The sequence below is a fragment of the Stegodyphus dumicola genome, chromosome 8, assembly GCF_044657685.1.
Source record: "Stegodyphus dumicola isolate Sdum_Otavi_A_Nest chromosome 8, ASM4465768v1".
NCBI classification, from domain to species: domain Eukaryota; kingdom Metazoa; phylum Arthropoda; class Arachnida; order Araneae; family Eresidae; genus Stegodyphus; species Stegodyphus dumicola.
The window spans coordinates 117,320,354-117,341,861 of NC_140775.1; positions in this window are offsets into that span (position 1 = coordinate 117,320,354).

Sequence of the window (21,508 nt, forward strand, 5' to 3'; positions counted from 1 at the left end):
CTATCTTAAAAGTAATTGCGACAGTGTGTGTTGATTTTCGGAGTCGCGCCATTCAGTAATTGAACATAAATTCTTTGAGTTTAATAAAGCGGCAGTAGCCAAAATTGATTTTCTTTATTCTCGATACAATTTAAGAGACACACTTTCCTTATTCTGAATACATTTTATTCAGAAATAAAATGATTATTTCCATGAAATTATCGGTGCTCTTAGAAAGCTCACTTATGCCTTGCCCCAAGGCTATCTTAAAAGTAATTGCGACAGTGTGTGTTGATTTTCGGAGTCGCGCCATTCAGTAATTGAACATTAATTCTTTGAGTTTAATAAAGCGGCAGTAGCCAAAATTGATTTTCTTTATTCTCGATACAATTTAAGAGACACACTTTCCTTATTCTGAATACATTTTATTCAGAAATGAAATGATTATTTCCATGAATTCATCAGTGCTCTTAGAAAGCTCACTTATGCCTTGCCCCAAGGCTATCTTAAAAGTAATTGCAACAGTGTGTGTTGATTTTCGGAGTCGCGCCATTCAGTAATTGAACATTAATTCTTTGAGTTTAATAAAGCGGCAGTAGCCAAAATTGATTTTCTTTATTCTCGATACAATTTAAGAGACACACTTTCCTTATTCTGAATACATTTTATTCAGAAATGAAATGATTATTTCCATGAAATCATCGGTGCTCTTAGAAAGCTCACTTATGCCTTGCCCCAAGGCTATCTTAAAAGTAATTGCAACAGTGTGTGTTGATTTTCGGAGTCGCGCCATTCAGTAATTGAACATTAATTCTTTGAGTTTAATAAAGCGGCAGTAGCAAAAATTGATTTTCTTTATTCTCGATACAATTTAAGAGACACACTTTCCTTATTCTGAATACATTTTATTCAGAAATGAAATGATTATTTCCATGAAATCATCGGTGCTCTTAGAAAGCTCACTTATGCCTTGCCCCAAGGCTATCTTAAAAGTAATTGCGACAGTGTGTGTTGATTTTCGGAGTGGCGCCATTCAGTAATTGAACATTAATTCTTTGAGTTTAATAAAGCGGCAGTAGCCAAAATTGATTTTCTTTATTCTCGATACAATTTAAGAGACACACTTTCCTTATTCTGAATACATTTTATTCAGAAATGAAATGATTATTTCCATGAAATCATCGGTGCTCTTAGAAAGCTGACTTATGCCTTGCCCCAAGGCTATCTTAAAAGTAATTGCGACAGTGTGTGTTGATTTTCGGAGTCGCGCCATTCAGTAATTGAACATTAATTCTTTGATTTTAATAAAGTGGCAGTAGCCAAAATTGATTTTCTTTATTCTCGATACAATTTAAGAGACACACTTTCCTTATTCTGAATACATTTTATTCAGAAATGAAATGATTATTTCCATGAAATCATCGGTGCTCTTAGAAAGCTCACTTATGCCTTGCCCCAAGGCTATCTTAAAAGTAATTGCGACAGTGTGTGTTGATTTTCGGAGTCGCGCCATTCAGTAATTGAACATTAATTCTTTGAGTTTAATAAAGCGGCAGTAGCCAATATTGATTTTCTTTATTCTCGATACAATTTAAGAGACACACTTTCCTTATTCTGAATACATTTTATTCAGAAATGAAATGATTATTTCCATGAAATCATCGGTGCTCTTAGAAAGCTCACTTATGCCTTGCGCCAAGGCTATCTTAAAAGTAATTGCGACAGTGTGTGTTGATTTTCGGAGTCGCGCCATTCAGTAATTGAACATTAATTCTTTGATTTTAATAAAGCGGCAGTAGCCAAAATTGATTTTCTTTATTCTCGATACAATTTAAGAGACACACTTTCCTTATTCTGAATACATTTTATTCAGAAATGAAATGATTATTTCCATGAAATTCTCGGTGCTCTTAGAAAGCTCACTTATGCCTTGCCCCAAGGCTATCTTAAAAGTAATTGCGACAGTGTGTGTTGATTTTCGGAGTCGCGCCATTCAGTAATTGAACATTAATTCTTTGAGTTTAATAAAGCGGCAGTAGCCAAAATTGATTTTCTTTATTCTCGATACAATTTAAGAGACACACTTTCCTTATTCTGAATACATTTTATTCAGAAATGAAATGATTATTTCCATGAAATCATCGGTGCTCTTAGAAAGCTCACTTATGCCTTGCCCCAAGGCTATCTTAAAAGTAATTGCGACAGTGTGTGTTGATTTTCGGAGTCGCGCCATTCAGTAATTGAACATTAATTGAGTTTAATAAAGCGGCAGTAGCCAAAATTGATTTTCTTTATTCTCGATACAATTTAAGAGACACACTTTCCTTATTCTGAATACATTTTATTCAGAAATGAAATGATTATTTCCATGAAATCATCGGTGCTCTTAGAAAGCTGACTTATGCCTTGCCCCAAGGCTATCTTAAAAGTAATTGCGACAGTGTGTGTTGATTTTCGGAGTCGCGCCATTCAGTAATTGAACATTAATTCTTTGATTTTAATAAAGTGGCAGTAGCCAAAATTGATTTTCTTTATTCTCGATACAATTTAAGAGACACACTTTCCTTATTCTGAATACATTTTATTCAGAAATGAAATGATTATTTCCATGAAATCATCGGTGCTCTTAGAAAGCTCACTTATGCCTTGCCCCAAGGCTATCTTAAAAGTAATTGCGACAGTGTGTGTTGATTTTCGGAGTCGCGCCATTCAGTAATTGAACATTAATTCTTTGAGTTTAATAAAGCGGCATTAGCCAAAATTGATTTTCTTTATTCTCGATACAATTTAAGAGACACACTTTCCTTATTCTGAATACATTTTATTCAGAAATGAAATGATTATTTCCATGAAATCATCGGTGCTCTTAGAAAGCTCACTTATGCCTTGCCCCAAGGCTATCTTAAAAGTAATTGCGACAGTGTGTGTTGATTTTCGGAGTCGCGCCATTCAGTAATTGAACATTATTTGAGTTTAATAAAGCGGCAGTAGCCAAAATTGATTTTCTTTATTCTCGATACAATTTAAGAGACACACTTTCCTTATTCTGAATACATTTTATTCAGAAATGAAATGATTATTTCCATGAAATCATCGGTGCTCTTAGAAAGCTGACTTATGCCTTGCCCCAAGGCTATCTTAAAAGTAATTGCGACAGTGTGTGTTGATTTTCGGAGTCGCGCCATTCAGTAATTGAACATTAATTCTTTGATTTTAATAAAGTGGCAGTAGCCAAAATTGATTTTCTTTATTCTCGATACAATTTAAGAGACACACTTTCCTTATTCTGAATACATTTTATTCAGAAATGAAATGATTATTTCCATGAAATCATCGGTGCTCTTAGAAACCTCACTTATGCCTTGCCCCAAGGCTATCTTAAAAGTAATTGCGACAGTGTGTGTTGATTTTCGGAGTCGCGCCATTCAGTAATTGAACATTAATTCTTTGAGTTTAATAAAGCGGCAGTAGCCAATATTGATTTTCTTTATTCTCGATACAATTTAAGAGACACACTTTCCTTATTCTGAATACATTTTATTCAGAAATGAAATGATTATTTCCATGAAATCATCGGTGCTCTTAGAAAGCTCACTTATGCCTTGCCCCAAGGCTATCTTAAAAGTAATTGGGACAGTGTGTGTTGATTTTCGGAGTCGCGCCATTCAGTAATTAAACATTAATTCTTTGATTTTAATAAAGCGGCAGTAGCCAAAATTGATTTTCTTTATTCTCGATACAATTTAAGAGACACACTTTCCTTATTCTGAATACATTTTATTCAGAAATGAAATGATTATTTCCATGAAATCATCGGTGCTCTTAGAAAGCTCACTTATGCCTTGCCCCAAGGCTATCTTAAGAGTAATTGCGACAGTGTGTGTTGATTTTCGGAGTCGCGCCATTCAGTAATTGAACATTAATTCTTTGAGTTTAATAAAGCGGCAGTAGCCAAAATTGATTTTCTTTATTCTCGATACAATTTAAGAGACACACTTTCCTTATTCTGAATACATTTTATTCAGAAATGAAATGATTATTTCCATGAAATTCTCGGTGCTCTTAGAAAGCTCACTTATGCCTTGCCCCAAGGCTATCTTAAAAGTAATTGCGACAGTGTGTGTTGATTTTCGGAGTCGCGCCATTCAGTAATTGAACATTAATTGAGTTTAATAAAGCGGCAGTAGCCAAAATTGGTTTTCTTTATTCTCGATACAATTTAAGAGACACACTTTCCTTATTCTGAATACATTTTATTCAGAAATGAAATGATTATTTCCATGAAATCATCGGTGCTCTTAGAAAGCTGACTTATGCCTTGCCCCAAGGCTATCTTAAAAGTAATTGCGACAGTGTGTGTTGATTTTCGGAGTCGCGCCATTCAGTAATTGAACATTAATTCTTTGATTTTAATAAAGTGGCAGTAGCCAAAATTGATTTTCTTTATTCTCGATACAATTTAAGAGACACACTTTCCTTATTCTGAATACATTTTATTCAGAAATGAAATGATTATTTCCATGAAATCATCGGTGCTCTTAGAAAGCTCACTTATGCCTTGCCCCAAGGCTATCTTAAAAGTAATTGCGACAGTGTGTGTTGATTTTCGGAGTCGCGCCATTCAGTAATTGAACATTAATTCTTTGAGTTTAATAAAGCGGCAGTAGCCAATATTGATTTTCTTTATTCTCGATACAATTTAAGAGACACACTTTCCTTATTCTGAATACATTTTATTCAGAAATGAAATGATTATTTCCATGAAATCATCGGTGCTCTTAGAAAGCTCACTTATGCCTTGCCCCAAGGCTATCTTAAAAGTAATTGGGACAGTGTGTGTTGATTTTCGGAGTCGCGCCATTCAGTAATTAAACATTAATTCTTTGATTTTAATAAAGCGGCAGTAGCCAAAATTGATTTTCTTTATTCTCGATACAATTTAAGAGACACACTTTCCTTATTCTGAATACATTTTATTCAGAAATGAAATGATTATTTCCATGAAATCATCGGTGCTCTTAGAAAGCTCACTTATGCCTTGCCCCAAGGCTATCTTAAGAGTAATTGCGACAGTGTGTGTTGATTTTCGGAGTCGCGCCATTCAGTAATTGAACATTAATTCTTTGAGTTTAATAAAGCGGCAGTAGCCAAAATTGATTTTCTTTATTCTCGATACAATTTAAGAGACACACTTTCCTTATTCTGAATACATTTTATTCAGAAATGAAATGATTATTTCCATGAAATTCTCGGTGCTCTTAGAAAGCTCACTTATGCCTTGCCCCAAGGCTATCTTAAAAGTAATTGCGACAGTGTGTGTTGATTTTCGGAGTCGCGCCATTCAGTAATTGAACATTAATTCTTTGAGTTTAATAAAGCGGCAGTAGGCAAAATTGATTTTCTTTATTCTCGATACAATTTATGAGACACACTTTCCTTATTCTGAATACATTTTATTCAGAAATGAAATGATTATTTCCATGAAATCATCGGTGCTCTTAGAAAGCTCACTTATGCCTTGCCCCAAGGCTATCTTAAAAGTAATTGCGACAGTGTGTGTTGATTTTCGGAGTCGCGCCATTCAGTAATTGAACATTAATTCTTTGAGTTTAATAAAGCGGCAGTAGCCAAAATTGATTTTCTTTATTCTCGATACAATTTAGGAGACACACTTTCCTTATTCTCAATACATTTTATTCAGAAATGAAATGATTATTTCCATGAAATCATCGGTGCTCTTAGAAAGCTCACTTATGCCTTGCCCCAAGGCTATCTTAAAAGTAATTGCGACAGTGTGTGTTGATTTTCGGAGTCGCGCCATTCAGTAATTGAACATTAACTCTTTGAGTTTAATAAAGCGGCAGTAGCCAAAATTGATTTTCTTTATTCTCGATACAATTTAAGAGACACACTTTCCTTATTCTGAATACATTTTATTCAGAAATGAAATGATTATTTCCATGAAATTATCGGTGCTCTTAGAAAGCTCACTTATGCCTTGCCCCAAGGCTATCTTAAAAGTAATTGCGACAGTGTGTGTTGATTTTCGGAGTCGCGCCATTCAGTAATTGAACATTAATTCTTTGAGTTTAATAAAGCGGCAGTAGCCAAAATTGATTTTCTTTATTCTCGATACAATTTAAGAGACACACTTTCCTTATTCTGAATACATTTTATTCAGAAATGAAATGATTATTTCCATGAAATCATCGGTGCTCTTAGAAAGCTCACTTATGCCTTGCCCCAAGGCTATCTTAAAAGTAATTGCGACAGTGTGTGTTGATTTTCGGAGTCGCGCCATTCAGTAATTGAACATTAATTCTTTAATTTTAATAAAGCGGCAGTAGCCAAAATTGATTTTCTTTATTCTCGATGCATTTTAAGAGACACACTTTCCTTATTCTGAATACATTTTATTCAGAAATGAAATGATTATTTCCATGAAATCATTGGTGCTCTTAGAAAGCTCACTTATGCCTTGTCCCAAGGCTATCTTAAAAGTAATTGCGACAGTGTGTGTTGATTTTCGGAGTCGCGCCATTCAGTAATTGAACATTAATTCTTTGAGTTTAATAAAGCGGCAGTAGCCAAAATTGATTTTCTTTATTCTCGATACAATTTAAGAGACACACTTTCCTTATTCTGAATACATTTTATTCAGAAATGAAATGATTATTTCCATGAATTCATCGGTGCTCTTAGAAAGCTCACTTATGCCTTGCCCCAAGGCTATCTTAAAAGTAATTGCAACAGTGTGTGTTGATTTTCGGAGTCGCGCCATTCAGTAATTGAACATTAATTCTTTGAGTTTAATAAAGCGGCAGTACCCAAAATTGATTTTCTTTATTCTCGATACAATTTAAGAGACACACTTTCCTTATTCTGAATACATTTTATTCAGAAATGAAATGATTATTTCCATGAAATTATCGGTGCTCTTAGAAAGCTCACTTATGCCTTGCCCCAAGGCTATCTTAAAAGTAATTGCGACAGTGTGTGTTGATTTTCGGAGTCGCGCCATTCAGTAATTGAACATTAATTCTTTGAGTTTAATAAAGCGGCAGTACCCAAAATTGATTTTCTTTATTATCGATACAATTTAAGAGACACACTTTCCTTATTCTGAATACATTTTATTCTGAAATGAAATGATTATTTCCATGAAATCATCGGTGCTCTTAGAAAGCTCACTTATGCCTTGCCCCAAGGCTATCTTAAAAGTAATTGCGACAGTTTGTGTTGATTTTCGGAGTCGCGCCATTCAGTAATTGAACATTAATTCTTTGATTTTAATAAAGCGGCAGTAGCCAAAATTGATTTTCTTTATTCTCGATACAATTTAAGATACACACTTTCCTTATTCTGAATACATTTTATTCAGAAATGAAATGATTATTTCCATGAAATCATGGGTGCTCTTAGAAAGCTCACTTATGCCTTGCCCCAAGGCTATCTTAAAAGTAATTGCGACAGTGTGTGTTGATTTTCGGAGTCGCGCCATTCAGTAATTGAACATTAATTCTTTGAGTTTAATAAAGCGGCAGTAGCCAAAATTGATTTTCTTTATTCTCGATACAATTTAAGAGACACACTTTCCTTATTCTGAATACATTTTATTCAGAAATGAAATGATTATTTCCATGAAATCATCGGTGCTCTTAGAAAGCTCACTTATGCCTTGCCCCAAGGCTATCTTAAAAGAAATTGCGACAGTGTGTGTTGATTTTCGGAGTCGCGCCATTCAGTAATTGAACATTAATTCTTTGAGTTTAATAAAGCGGCAGTAGCCAAAATTGATTTTCTTTATTCTCGATACAATTTAAGAGACACACTTTCCTTATTCTGAATACATTTTATTCAGAAATAAAATGATTATTTCCATGAAATTATCGGTGCTCTTAGAAAGCTCACTTATGCCTTGCCCCAAGGCTATCTTAAAAGTAATTGCGACAGTGTGTGTTGATTTTCGGAGTCGCGCCATTCAGTAATTGAACATTAATTATTTGAGTTTAATAAAGCGGCAGTAGCCAAAATTGATTTTCTTTATTCTCGATACAATTTAAGAGACACACTTTCCTTATTCTGAATACATTTTATTCAGAAATGAAATGATTATTTCCATGAATTCATCGGTGCTCTTAGAAAGCTCACTTATGCCTTGCCCCAAGGCTATCTTAAAAGTAATTGCGACAGTGTGTGTTGATTTTCGGAGTCGCGCCATTCAGTAATTGAACATTAATTCTTTGAGTTTAATAAAGCGGCAGTACCCAAAATTGATTTTCTTTATTCTCGATACAATTTAAGAGACACACTTTCCTTATTCTGAATACATTTTATTCTGAAATGAAATGATTATTTCCATGAAATCATCGGTGCTCTTAGAAAGCTCACTTATGCCTTGCCCCAAGGCTATCTTAAAAGTAATTGCGACAGTTTGTGTTGATTTTCGGAGTCGCGCCATTCAGTAATTGAACATTAATTCTTTGATTTTAATAAAGCGGCAGTAGCCAAAATTGATTTTCTTTATTCTCGATACAATTTAAGATACACACTTTCCTTATTCTGAATACATTTTATTCAGAAATGAAATGATTATTTCCATGAAATCATGGGTGCTCTTAGAAAGCTCACTTATGCCTTGCCCCAAGGCTATCTTAAAAGTAATTGCGACAGTGTGTGTTGATTTTCGGAGTCGCGCCATTCAGTAATTGAACATTAATTCTTTGAGTTTAATAAAGCGGCAGTAGCCAAAATTGATTTTCTTTATTCTCGATACAATTTAAGAGACACACTTTCCTTATTCTGAATACATTTTATTCAGAAATGAAATGATTATTTCCATGAAATCATCGGTGCTCTTAGAAAGCTCACTTATGCCTTGCCCCAAGGCTATCTTAAAAGAAATTGCGACAGTGTGTGTTGATTTTCGGAGTCGCGCCATTCAGTAATTGAACATTAATTCTTTGAGTTTAATAAAGCGGCAGTAGCCAAAATTGATTTTCTTTATTCTCGATACAATTTAAGAGACACACTTCCCTTATTCTGAATACATTTTATTCAGAAAAAAAATGATTATTTCCATGAAATTATCGGTGCTCTTAGAAAGCTCACTTATGCCTTGCCCCAAGGCTATCTTAAAAGTAATTGCGACAGTGTGTGTTGATTTTCGGAGTCGCGCCATTCAGTAATTGGACATTAATTCTTTGAGTTTAATAAAGCGGCAGTAGCCAAAATTGATTTTCTTTATTCTCGATACAATTTATGAGACACACTTTCCTTATTCTGAATACATTTTATTCAGAAATGAAATGATTATTTCCATGAAATCATCGGTGCTCTTAGAAAGCTAACTTATGCCTTGCCCCAAGGCTATCTTAAAAGTAATTGCGACAGTGTGTGTTGATTTTCGGAGTCGCGCCATTCAGTAATTGAACATTAATTCTTTGAGTTTAATAAAGCGGCAGTAGCCAAAATTGATTTTCTTTATTCTCGATACAATTTAAGAGACACACTTTCCTTATTCTGAATACATTTTATTCAGAAATGAAATGATTATTTCCATGAAATCATCGGTGCTCTTAGAAAGCTCACTTATGCCTTGCCCCAAGGCTATCTTAAAAGTAATTGCGACAGTGTGTGTTGATTTTCGGAGTCGCGTCATTCAGTAATTGAACATTAACTCTTTGAGTTTAATAAAGCGGCAGTAGCCAAAATTGATTTTCTTTATTCTCGATACAATTTAAGAGACACACTTTCCTTATTCTGAATACATTTTATTCAGAAATGAAATGATTATTTCCATGAAATTATCGGTGCTGTTAGAAAGCTCACTTATGCCTTGCCCCAAGGCTATCTTAAAAGTAATTGCGACAGTGTGTGTTGATTTTCGGAGTCGCGCCATTCAGTAATTGAACATTAATTCTTTGAGTTTAATAAAGCGGCAGTAGCCAAAATTGATTTTCTTTATTCTCGATACAATTTAAGAGACACACTTTCCTTATTCGGAATACATTTTATTCAGAAATGAAATGATTATTTCCATGAAATCATCGGTGCTCTTAGAAAGCTCACTTATGCCTTGCCCGAAGGCGATCTTAAAAGTAACTGCGACAGTGTGTGTTGATTTTCGGAGTCGCGCCATTCAGTAATTGAACATTAATTCTTTGATTTTAATAAAGCGGCAGTAGCCAAAATTGATTTTCTTTATTCTCGAAACATTTTAAGAGAGACACTTTCCTTATTCTGAATACATTTTATTCAGAAATGAAATGATTATTTCCATGAAATCATTGGTGCTCTTAGAAAGCTCACTTATGCCTTGTCCCAAGGCTATCTTAAAAGTAATTGTGACAGTGTGTGTTGATTTTCGGAGTCGCGCCATTCAGTAATTGAACGATAATTCTTTGAGTTTAATAAAGCGGCAGTAGCCAAAATTGATTTTCTTTATTCTCGATACAATTTAAGAGACACACTTTCCTTATTCTGAATACATTTTATTCAGAAATGAAATGATTATTTCCATGAAATTATCGGTGCTCTTAGAAAGCTCACTTATGCCTTGCCCCAAGGCTATCTTAAAAGTAATTGCGACAGTGTGTGTTGATTTTCGGAGTCGCGCCATTCAGTAATTGAACATTAATTCTTTGAGTTTAATAAAGCGGCAGTAGCCAAAATTGATTTTCTTTATTCTCGATACAATTTAAGAGACACACTTTCCTTATTCTGAATACATTTTATTCAGAAATGAAATAATTATTTCCATGAAATCATCGGTGCTCTTAGAAAGCTCACTTATGCCTTGCCCCAAGGCTATCTTAAAAGAAATTGCGACAGTGTGTGTTGATTTTCGGAGTCGCGCCATTCAGTAATTGAACATTAATTCTTTGAGTTTAATAAAGCGGCAGTAGCCAAAATTTATTTTCTTTATTCTCGATACAATTTAAGAGACACACTTTCCTTATTCTGAATACATTTTATTCAGAAATGAAATGATTATTTCCATGAAATCATCGGTGCTCTTAGAAAGCTCACTTATGCCTTGCCCCAAGGCTATCTTAAAAGAAATTGCGACAGTGTGTGTTGATTTTCGGAGTCGCGCCATTCAGTAATTGAACATTAATTCTTTGAGTTTAATAAAGCGGCAGTAGCCAAAATTGATTTTCTTTATTCTCGATACAATTTAAGAGACACACTTTCCTTATTCTGAATACATTTTATTCAGAAATGAAATGATTATTTTCATGAAATTATCGGTGCTCTTAGAAAGCTCACTTATGCCTTGCCCCAAGGCTATCTTAAAAGTAATTGCGACAGTGTGTGTTGATTTTCGGAGTCGCGCCATTCAGTAATTGAACATTAATTCTTTGAGTTTAATAAAGCGGCAGTACCCAAAATTGATTTTCTTTATTCTCGATACAATTTAAGAGACACACTTTCCTTATTCTGAATACATTTTATTCTGAAATGAAATGATTATTTCCATGAAATCATCGGTGCTCTTAGAAAGCTCACTTATGCCTTGCCCCAAGGCAATCTTAAAAGTAATTGCGACAGTGTGTGTTGATTTTCGGAGTCCCGCCATTCAGTAATTGAACATTAATTCTTTGATTTTAATAAAGCGGCAGTAGCCAAAATTGATTTTCTTTATTCTCGATACAATTTAAGATACACACTTTCCTTATTCTGAATACATTTTATTCAGAAATGAAATGATTATTTCCATGAAATCATCGGTGCTCTTAGAAAGCTCACTTATGCCTTGCCCCAAGGCTATCTTAAAAGTAATTGCGACAGTGTGTGTTGATTTTCGGAGTCGCGCCATTCAGTAATTGAACATTAATTCTTTGAGTTTAATAAAGCGGCAGTAGCCAAAATTGATTTTCTTTATTCTCGATACAATTTAAGAGACACACTTTCCTTATTCTGAATACATTTTATTCAGAAATGAAATGATTATTTCCATGAAATCATCGGTGCTCTTAGAAAGCTGACTTATGCCTTGCCCCAAGGCTATCTTAAAAGTAATTGCGACAGTGTGTGTTGATTTTCGGAGTCGCGCCATTCAGTAATTGAACATTAATTCTTTGATTTTAATAAAGTGGCAGTAGCCAAAATTGATTTTCTTTATTCTCGATACAATTTAAGAGACACACTTTCCTTATTCTGAATACATTTTATTCAGAAATGAAATGATTATTTCCATGAAATCATTGGTGCTCTTAGAAAGCTCACTTATGCCTTGCCCCAAGGCTATCTTAAAAGTAATTGCGACAGTGTGTGTTGATTTTCGGAGTCGCGCCATTCAGTAATTGAACATTAATTCTTTGAGTTTAATAAAGCGGCAGTAGCCAATATTGATTTTCTTTATTCTCGATACAATTTAAGAGACACACTTTCCTTATTCTGAATACATTTTATTCAGAAATGAAATGATTATTTCCATGAAATCATCGGTGCTCTTAGAAAGCTCACTTATGCCTTGCCCCAAGGCTATCTTAAAACTAATTGGGACAGTGTGTATTGATTTTCGGAGTCGCGCCATTCAGTAATTAAACATTAATTCTTTGATTTTAATAAAGCGGCAGTAGCCAAAATTGATTTTCTTTATTCTCGATACAATTTAAGAGACACACTTTCCTTATTCTGAATACATTTTATTCAGAAATGAAATGATTGTTTCCATGAAATCATCGGTGCTCTTAGAAAGCTCACTTATGCCTTGCCCCAAGGCTATCTTAAAAGAAATTGCGACAGTGTGTGTTGATTTTCGGAGTCGCGCCATTCAGTAATTGAACATTAATTCTTTGAGTTTAATAAAGCGGCAGTAGCCAAAATTGATTTTCTTTATTCTCGATACAATTTAAGAGACACACTTTCCTTATTCTGAATACATTTTATTCGGAAATGAAATGATTATTTTCATGAAATTATCGGTGCTCTTAGAAAGCTCACTTATGCCTTGCCCCAAGGCTATCTTAAAAGTAATTGCGACAGTGTGTGTTGATTTTCGGAGTCGCGCCATTCAGTAATTGAACATTAATTCTTTGAGTTTAATAAAGCGGCAGTACCCAAAATTGATTTTCTTTATTCTCGATACAATTTAAGAGACACACTTTCCTTATTCTGAATACATTTTATTCTGAAATGAAATGATTATTTCCATGAAATCATCGGTGCTCTTAGAAAGCTCACTTATGCCTTGCCCCAAGGCTATCTTAAAAGTAATTGCGACAGTGTGTGTTGATTTTCGGAGTCCCGCCATTCAGTAATTGAACATTAATTCTTTGATTTTAATAAAGCGGCAGTAGCCAAAATTGATTTTCTTTATTCTCGATACAATTTAAGATACACACTTTCCTTATTCTGAATACATTTTATTCAGAAATGAAATGATTATTTCCATGAAATCATCGGTGCTCTTAGAAAGCTCACTTATGCCTTGCCCCAAGGCTATCTTAAAAGTAATTGCGACAGTGTGTGTTGATTTTCGGAGTCGCGCCATTCAGTAATTGAACATTAATTCTTTGAGTTTAATAAAGCGGCAGTAGCCAAAATTGATTTTCTTTATTCTCGATACAATTTAAGAGACACACTTTCCTTATTCTGAATACATTTTATTCAGAAATGAAATGATTATTTCCATGAAATCATCGGTGCTCTTAGAAAGCTCACTTATGCCTTGCCCCAAGGCTATCTTAAGAGTAATTGCGACAGTGTGTGTTGATTTTCGGAGTCGCGCCATTCAGTAATTGAACATTAATTCTTTGAGTTTAATAAAGCGGCAGTAGCCAAAATTGATTTTCTTTATTCTCGATACAATTTAAGAGACACACTTTCCTTATTCTGAATACATTTTATTCAGAAATGAAATGATTATTTCCATGAAATTATCGGTGCTCTTAGAAAGCTCACTTATGCCTTGCCCCAAGGCTATCTTAAAAGTAATTGCGACAGTGTGTGTTGATTTTCGGAGTCGCGCCATTCAGTAATTGAACATTAATTCTTTGAGTTTAATAAAGCGGCAGTAGGCAAAATTGATTTTCTTTATTCTCGATACAATTTATGAGACACACTTTCCTTATTCTGAATACATTTTATTCAGAAATGAAATGATTATTTCCATGAAATCATCGGTGCTCTTAGAAAGCTCACTTATGCCTTGCCCCAAGGCTATCTTAAAAGTAATTGCGACAGTGTGTGTTGATTTTCGGAGTCGCGCCATTCAGTAATTGAACATTAATTCTTTGAGTTTAATAAAGCGGCAGTAGCCAAAATTGATTTTCTTTATTCTCGATACAATTTAAGAGACACACTTTCCTTATTCTGAATACATTTTATTCAGAAATGAAATGATTATTTCCATGAAATCATCGGTGCTCTTAGAAAGCTCACTTATGCCTTGCCCCAAGGCTATCTTAAAAGTAATTGCGACAGTGTGTGTTGATTTTCGGAGTCGCGCCATTCAGTAATTGAACATTAACTCTTTGAGTTTAAAATTGATTTTCTTTATTCTCGATACAATTTAAGAGACACACTTTCCTTATTCTGAATACATTTTATTCAGAAATGAAATGATTATTTCCATGAAATTATCGGTGCTCTTAGAAAGCTCACTTATGCCTTGCCCCAAGGCTATCTTAAAAGTAATTGCGACAGTGTGTGTTGATTTTCGGAGTCGCGCCATTCAGTAATTGAACATTAATTCTTTGAGTTTAATAAAGCGGCAGTAGCCAAAATTGATTTTCTTTATTCTCGATACAATTTAAGAGACACACTTTCCTTATTCTGAATACATTTTATTCAGAAATGAAATGATTATTTCCATGAAATCATCGGTGCTCTTAGAAAGCTCACTTATGCCTTGCCCCAAGGCTATCTTAAAAGTAATTGCGACAGTGTGTGTTGATTTTCGGAGTCGCGCCATTCAGTAGTTGAACATTAATTCTTTGATTTTAATAAAGCGGCAGTAGCCAAAATTGATTTTCTTTATTCTCGATGCATTTTAAGAGACACACTTTCCTTATTCTGAATACATTTTATTCAGAAATGAAATGATTATTTCCATGAAATCATTGGTGCTCTTAGAAAGCTCACTTATGCCTTGCCCCAAGGCTATCTTAAAAGTAATTGCGACAGTGTGTGTTGATTTTCGGAGTCCCGCCATTCAGTAATTGAACATTAATTCTTTGAGTTTAATAAAGCGGCAGTAGCCAAAATTGATTTTCTTTATTCTCGATACAATTTAAGAGACACACTTTCCTTATTCTGAATACATTTTATTCAGAAATGAAATGATTATTTCCATGAAATCATCGGTGCTCTTAGAAAGCTGACTTATGCCTTGCCCCAACGCTATCTTAAAAGTAATTGCGACAGTGTGTGTTGATTTTCGGAGTCGCGCCATTCAGTAATTGAACATTAATTCTTTGATTTTAATAAAGTGGCAGTAGCCAAAATTGATTTTCTTTATTCTCGATACAATTTAAGAGACACACTTTCCTTATTCTGAATACATTTTATTCAGAAATGAAATGATTATTTCCATGAAATCATCGGTGCTCTTAGAAAGCTCACTTATGCCTTGCCCCAAGGCTATCTTAAAAGTAATTGCGACAGTGTGTGTTGATTTTCGGAGTCGCGCCATTCAGTAATTGAACATTAATTCTTTGAGTTTAATAAAGCGGCAGTAGCCAATATTGATTTTCTTTATTCTCGATACAATTTAAGAGACACACTTTCCTTATTCTGAATACATTTTATTCAGAAATGAAATGATTATTTCCATGAAATCATCGGTGCTCTTAGAAAGCTCACTTATGCCTTGCCCCAAGGCTATCTTAAAAGTAATTGGGACAGTGTGTATTGATTTTCGGAGTCGCGCCATTCAGTAATTAAACATTAATTCTTTGATTTTAATAAAGCGGCAGTAGCCAAAATTGATTTTCTTTATTCTCGATACAATTTAAGAGACACACTTTCCTTATTCTGAATACATTTTATTCAGAAATGAAAAGATTATTTCCATGAAATCATCGGTGCTCTTAGAAAGCTCACTTATGCCTTGCCCCAAGGCTATCTTAAAAGAAATTGCGACAGTGTGTGTTGATTTTCGGAGTCGCGCCATTCAGTAATTGAACATTAATTCTTTGAGTTTAATAAAGCGGCAGTAGCCAAAATTGATTTTCTTTATTCTCGATACAATTTAAGAGACACACTTTCCTTATTCTGAATACATTTTATTCAGAAATGAAATGATTATTTCCATGAAATCATCGGTGCTCTTAGAAAGCTCACTTATGCCTTGCCCCAAGGCTATCTTAAGAGTAATTGCGACAGTGTGTGTTGATTTTCGGAGTCGCGCCATTCAGTAATTGAACATTAATTCTTTGAGTTTAATAAAGCGGCAGTAGCCAAAATTGATTTTCTTTATTCTCGATACAATTTAAGAGACACACTTTCCTTATTCTGAATACATTTTATTCAGAAATGAAATGATTATTTCCATGAAATTATCGGTGCTCTTAGAAAGCTCACTTATGCCTTGCCCCAAGGCTATCTTAAAAGTAATTGCGACAGTGTGTGTTGATTTTCGGAGTCGCGCCATTCAGTAATTGAACATTAATTCTTTGAGTTTAATAAAGCGGCAGTAGGCAAAATTGATTTTCTTTATTCTCGATACAATTTATGAGACACACTTTCCTTATTCTGAATACATTTTATTCAGAAATGAAATGATTATTTCCATGAAATCATCGGTGCTCTTAGAAAGCTCACTTATGCCTTGCCCCAAGGCTATCTTAAAAGTAATTGCGACAGTGTGTGTTGATTTTCGGAGTCGCGCCATTCAGTAATTGAACATTAATTCTTTGAGTTTAATAAAGCGGCAGTAGCCAAAATTGATTTTCTTTATTCTCGATACAATTTAAGAGACACACTTTCCTTATTCTGAATACATTTTATTCAGAAATGAAATGATTATTTCCATGAAATCATCGGTGCTCTTAGAAAGCTCACTTATGCCTTGCCCCAAGGCTATCTTAAAAGTAATTGCGACAGTGTGTGTTGATTTTCGGAGTCGCGCCATTCAGTAATTGAACATTAACTCTTTGAGTTTAAAATTGATTTTCTTTATTCTCGATACAATTTAAGAGACACACTTTCCTTATTCTGAATACATTTTATTCAGAAATGAAATGATTATTTCCATGAAATTATCGGTGCTCTTAGAAAGCTCACTTATGCCTTGCCCCAAGGCTATCTTAAAAGTAATTGCGACAGTGTGTGTTGATTTTCGGAGTCGCGCCATTCAGTAATTGAACATTAATTCTTTGAGTTTAATAAAGCGGCAGTAGCCAATATTGATTTTCTTTATTCTCGATACAATTTAAGAGACACACTTTCCTTATTCTGAATACATTTTATTCAGAAATGAAATGATTATTTCCATGAAATCATCGGTGCTCTTAGAAAGCTCACTTATGCCTTGCCCCAAGGCTATCTTAAAAGTAATTGGGACAGTGTGTATTGATTTTCGGAGTCGCGCCATTCAGTAATTAAACATTAATTCTTTGATTTTAATAAAGCGGCAGTAGCCAAAATTGATTTTCTTTATTCTCGATACAATTTAAGAGACACACTTTCCTTATTCTGAATACATTTTATTCAGAAATGAAATGATTATTTCCATGAAATCATCGGTGCTCTTAAAAAGCTCACTTATGCCTTGCCCCAAGGCTATCTTAAAAGAAATTGCGACAGTGTGTGTTGATTTTCGGAGTCGCGCCATTCAGTAATTGAACATTAATTCTTTGAGTTTAATAAAGCGGCAGTAGCCAAAATTGATTTTCTTTATTCTCGATACAATTTAAGAGACACACTTTCCTTATTCTGAATACATTTTATTCAGAAATGAAATGATTATTTCCATGAAATCATCGGTGGTCTTAGAAAGCTCACTTATGCCTTGCCCCAAGGCTATCTTAAGAGAAATTGCGACAGTGTGTGTTGATTTTCGGAGTCGCGCCATTCAGTAATTGAACATTAATTCTTTGAGTTTAATAAAGCGGCAGTAGCCAAAATTGATTTTTTTTATTCTCGATACAATTTAAGAGACACACTTTCCTTATTCTGAATACATTTTATTCAGAAATGAAATGATTATTTCCATGAAATTATCGGTGCTCTTAGAAAGCTCACTTATGCCTTGCCCCAAGGCTATCTTAAAAGTAATTGCGACAGTGTGTGTTGATTTTCGGAGTCGCGCCATTCAGTAATTGAACATTAATTCTTTGAGTTTAATAAAGCGGCAGTAGCCAAAATTGATTTTCTTTATTCTCGATACAATTTATGAGACACACTTTCCTTATTCTGAATACATTTTATTCAGAAATGAAATGATTATATCCATGAAATCATCGGTGCTCTTAGAAAGCTCACTTATGCCTTGCCCCAAGGCTATCTTAAAAGTAATTGCGACAGTGTGTGTTGATTTTCGGAGTCGCGCCATTCAGTAATTGAACATTAATTCTTTGAGTTTAATAAAGCGGCAGTACCCAAAATTGATTTTCTTTATTCTCGATACAATTTAAGAGACACACTTTCCTTATTCTGAATACATTTTATTCTGAAATGAAATGATTATTTCCATGAAATCATCGGTGCTCTTAGAAAGCTCACTTATGCCTTGCCCCAAGGCTATCTTAAAAGTAATTGCGACAGTTTGTGTTGATTTTCGGAGTCGCGCCATTCAGTAATTGAACATTAATTCTTTGATTTTAATAAAGCGGCAGTAGCCAAAATTGATTTTCTTTATTCTCGATACAATTTAAGATACACACTTTCCTTATTCTGAATACATTTTATTCAGAAATGAAATGATTATTTCCATGAAATCATGGGTGCTCTTAGAAAGCTCACTTATGCCTTGCCCCAAGGCTATCTTAAAAGTAATTGCGACAGTGTGTGTTGATTTTCGGAGTCGCGCCATTCAGTAATTGAACATTAATTCTTTGAGTTTAATAAAGCGGCAGTAGCCAAAATTGATTTTCTTTATTCTCGATACAATTTAAGAGACACACTTTCCTTATTCTGAATACATTTTATTCAGAAATGAAATGATTATTTCCATGAAATCATCGGTGCTCTTAGAAAGCTCACTTATGCCTTGCCCCAAGGCTATCTTAAAAGAAATTGCGACAGTGTGTGTTGATTTTCGGAGTCGCGCCATTCAGTAATTGAACATTAATTCTTTGAGTTTAATAAAGCGGCAGTAGCCAAAATTGATTTTCTTTATTCTCGATACAATTTAAGAGACACACTTTCCTTATTCTGAATACATTTTATTCAGAAATAAAATGATTATTTCCATGAAATTATCGGTGCTCTTAGAAAGCTCACTTATGCCTTGCCCCAAGGCTATCTTAAAAGTAATTGCGACAGTGTGTGTTGATTTTCGGAGTCCCGCCATTCAGTAATTGAACATTAATTCTTTGAGTTTAATAAAGCGGCAGTAGCCAAAATTGATTTTCTTTATTCTCGATACAATTTAAGAGACACACTTTCCTTATTCTGAATACATTTTATTCAGAAATGAAATGATTATTTCCATGAAATCATCGGTACTCTTAGAAAGCTGACTTATGCCTTGCCCCAACGCTATCTTAAAAGTAATTGCGACAGTGTGTGTTGATTTTCGGAGTCGCGCCATTCAGTAATTGAACATTAATTCTTTGATTTTAATAAAGTGGCAGTAGCCAAAATTGATTTTCTTTATTCTCGATACAATTTAAGAGACACACTTTCCTTATTCTGAATACATTTTATTCAGAAATGAAATGATTATTTCCATGAAATCATCGGTGCTCTTAGAAAGCTCACTTATGCCTTGCCCCAAGGCTATCTTAAAAGTAATTGCGACAGTGTGTGTTGATTTTCGGAGTCGCGCCATTCAGTAATTGAACATTAATTCTTTGAGTTTAATAAAGCGGCAGTAGCCAATATTGATTTTCTTTATTCTCGATACAATTTAAGAGACACACTTTCCTTATTCTGAATACATTTTATTCAGAAATGAAATGATTATTTCCATGAAATCATCGGTGCTCTTAGAAAGCTCACTTATGCCTTGCCCCAAGGCTATCTTAAAAGTAATTGGGACAGTGTGTATTGATTTTCGGAGTCGCGCCATTCAGTAATTAAACATTAATTCTTTGATTTTAATAAAGCGGCAGTAGCCAAAATTGATTTTCTTTATTCTCGATACAATTTAAGAGACACACTTTCCTTATTCTGAATACATTTTATTCAGAAATGAAATGATTATTTCCATGAAATCATCGGTGCTCTTAGAAAGCTCACTTATGCCTTGCCCCAAGGCTATCTTAAAAGTAATTGCGACAGTGTGTGTTGATTTTCGGAGTCGCGCCATTCAGTAGTTGAACATTAATTCTTTGATTTTAATAAAGCGGCAGTAGCTAAAATTGATTTTCTTTATTCTCGATGCATTTTAAGAGACACACTTTCCTTATTCTGAATACATTTTATTCAGAAATGAAATGATTATTTCCATGAAATCATTGGTGCTCTTAGAAAGCTCACTTATGCCTTGCCCCAAGGCTATCTTAAAAGTAATTGCGACAGTGTGTGTTGATTTTCGGAGTCCCGCCATTCAGTAATTGAACATTAATTCTTTGAGTTTAATAAAGCGGCAGTAGCCAAAATTGATTTTCTTTATTCTCGATACAATTTAAGAGACACACTTTCCTTATTCTGAATACATTTTATTCAGAAATGAAATGATTATTTCCATGAAATCATCGGTGCTCTTAGAAAGCTGACTTATGCCTTGCCCCAACGCTATCTTAAAAGTAATTGCGACAGTGTGTGTTGATTTTCGGAGTCGCGCCATTCAGTAATTGAACATTAATTCTTTGAGTTTAATAAAGTGGCAGTAGCCAAAATTGATTTTCTTTATTCTCGATACAATTTAAGAGACACACTTTCCTTATTCTGAATACATTTTATTCAGAAATGAAATGATTATTTCCATGAAATCATCGGTGCTCTTAGAAAGCTCACTTATGCCTTGCCCCAAGGCTATCTTAAAAGTAATTGCGACAGTGTGTGTTGATTTTCGGAGTCGCGCCATTCAGTAATTGAACATTAATTCTTTGAGTTTAATAAAGCGGCAGTAGCCAATATTGATTTTCTTTATTCTCGATACAATTTAAGAGACACACTTTCCTTATTCTGAATACATTTTATTCAGAAATGAAATGATTATTTCCATGAAATCATCGGTGCTCTTAGAAAGCTCACTTATGCCTTGCCCCAAGGCTATCTTAAAAGTAATTGGGACAGTGTGTATTGATTTTCGGAGTCGCGCCATTCAGTAATTAAACATTAATTCTTTGATTTTAATAAAGCGGCAGTAGCCAAAATTGATTTTCTTTATTCTCGATACAATTTAAGAGACACACTTTCCTTATTCTGAATACATTTTATTCAGAAATGAAATGATTATTTCCATGAA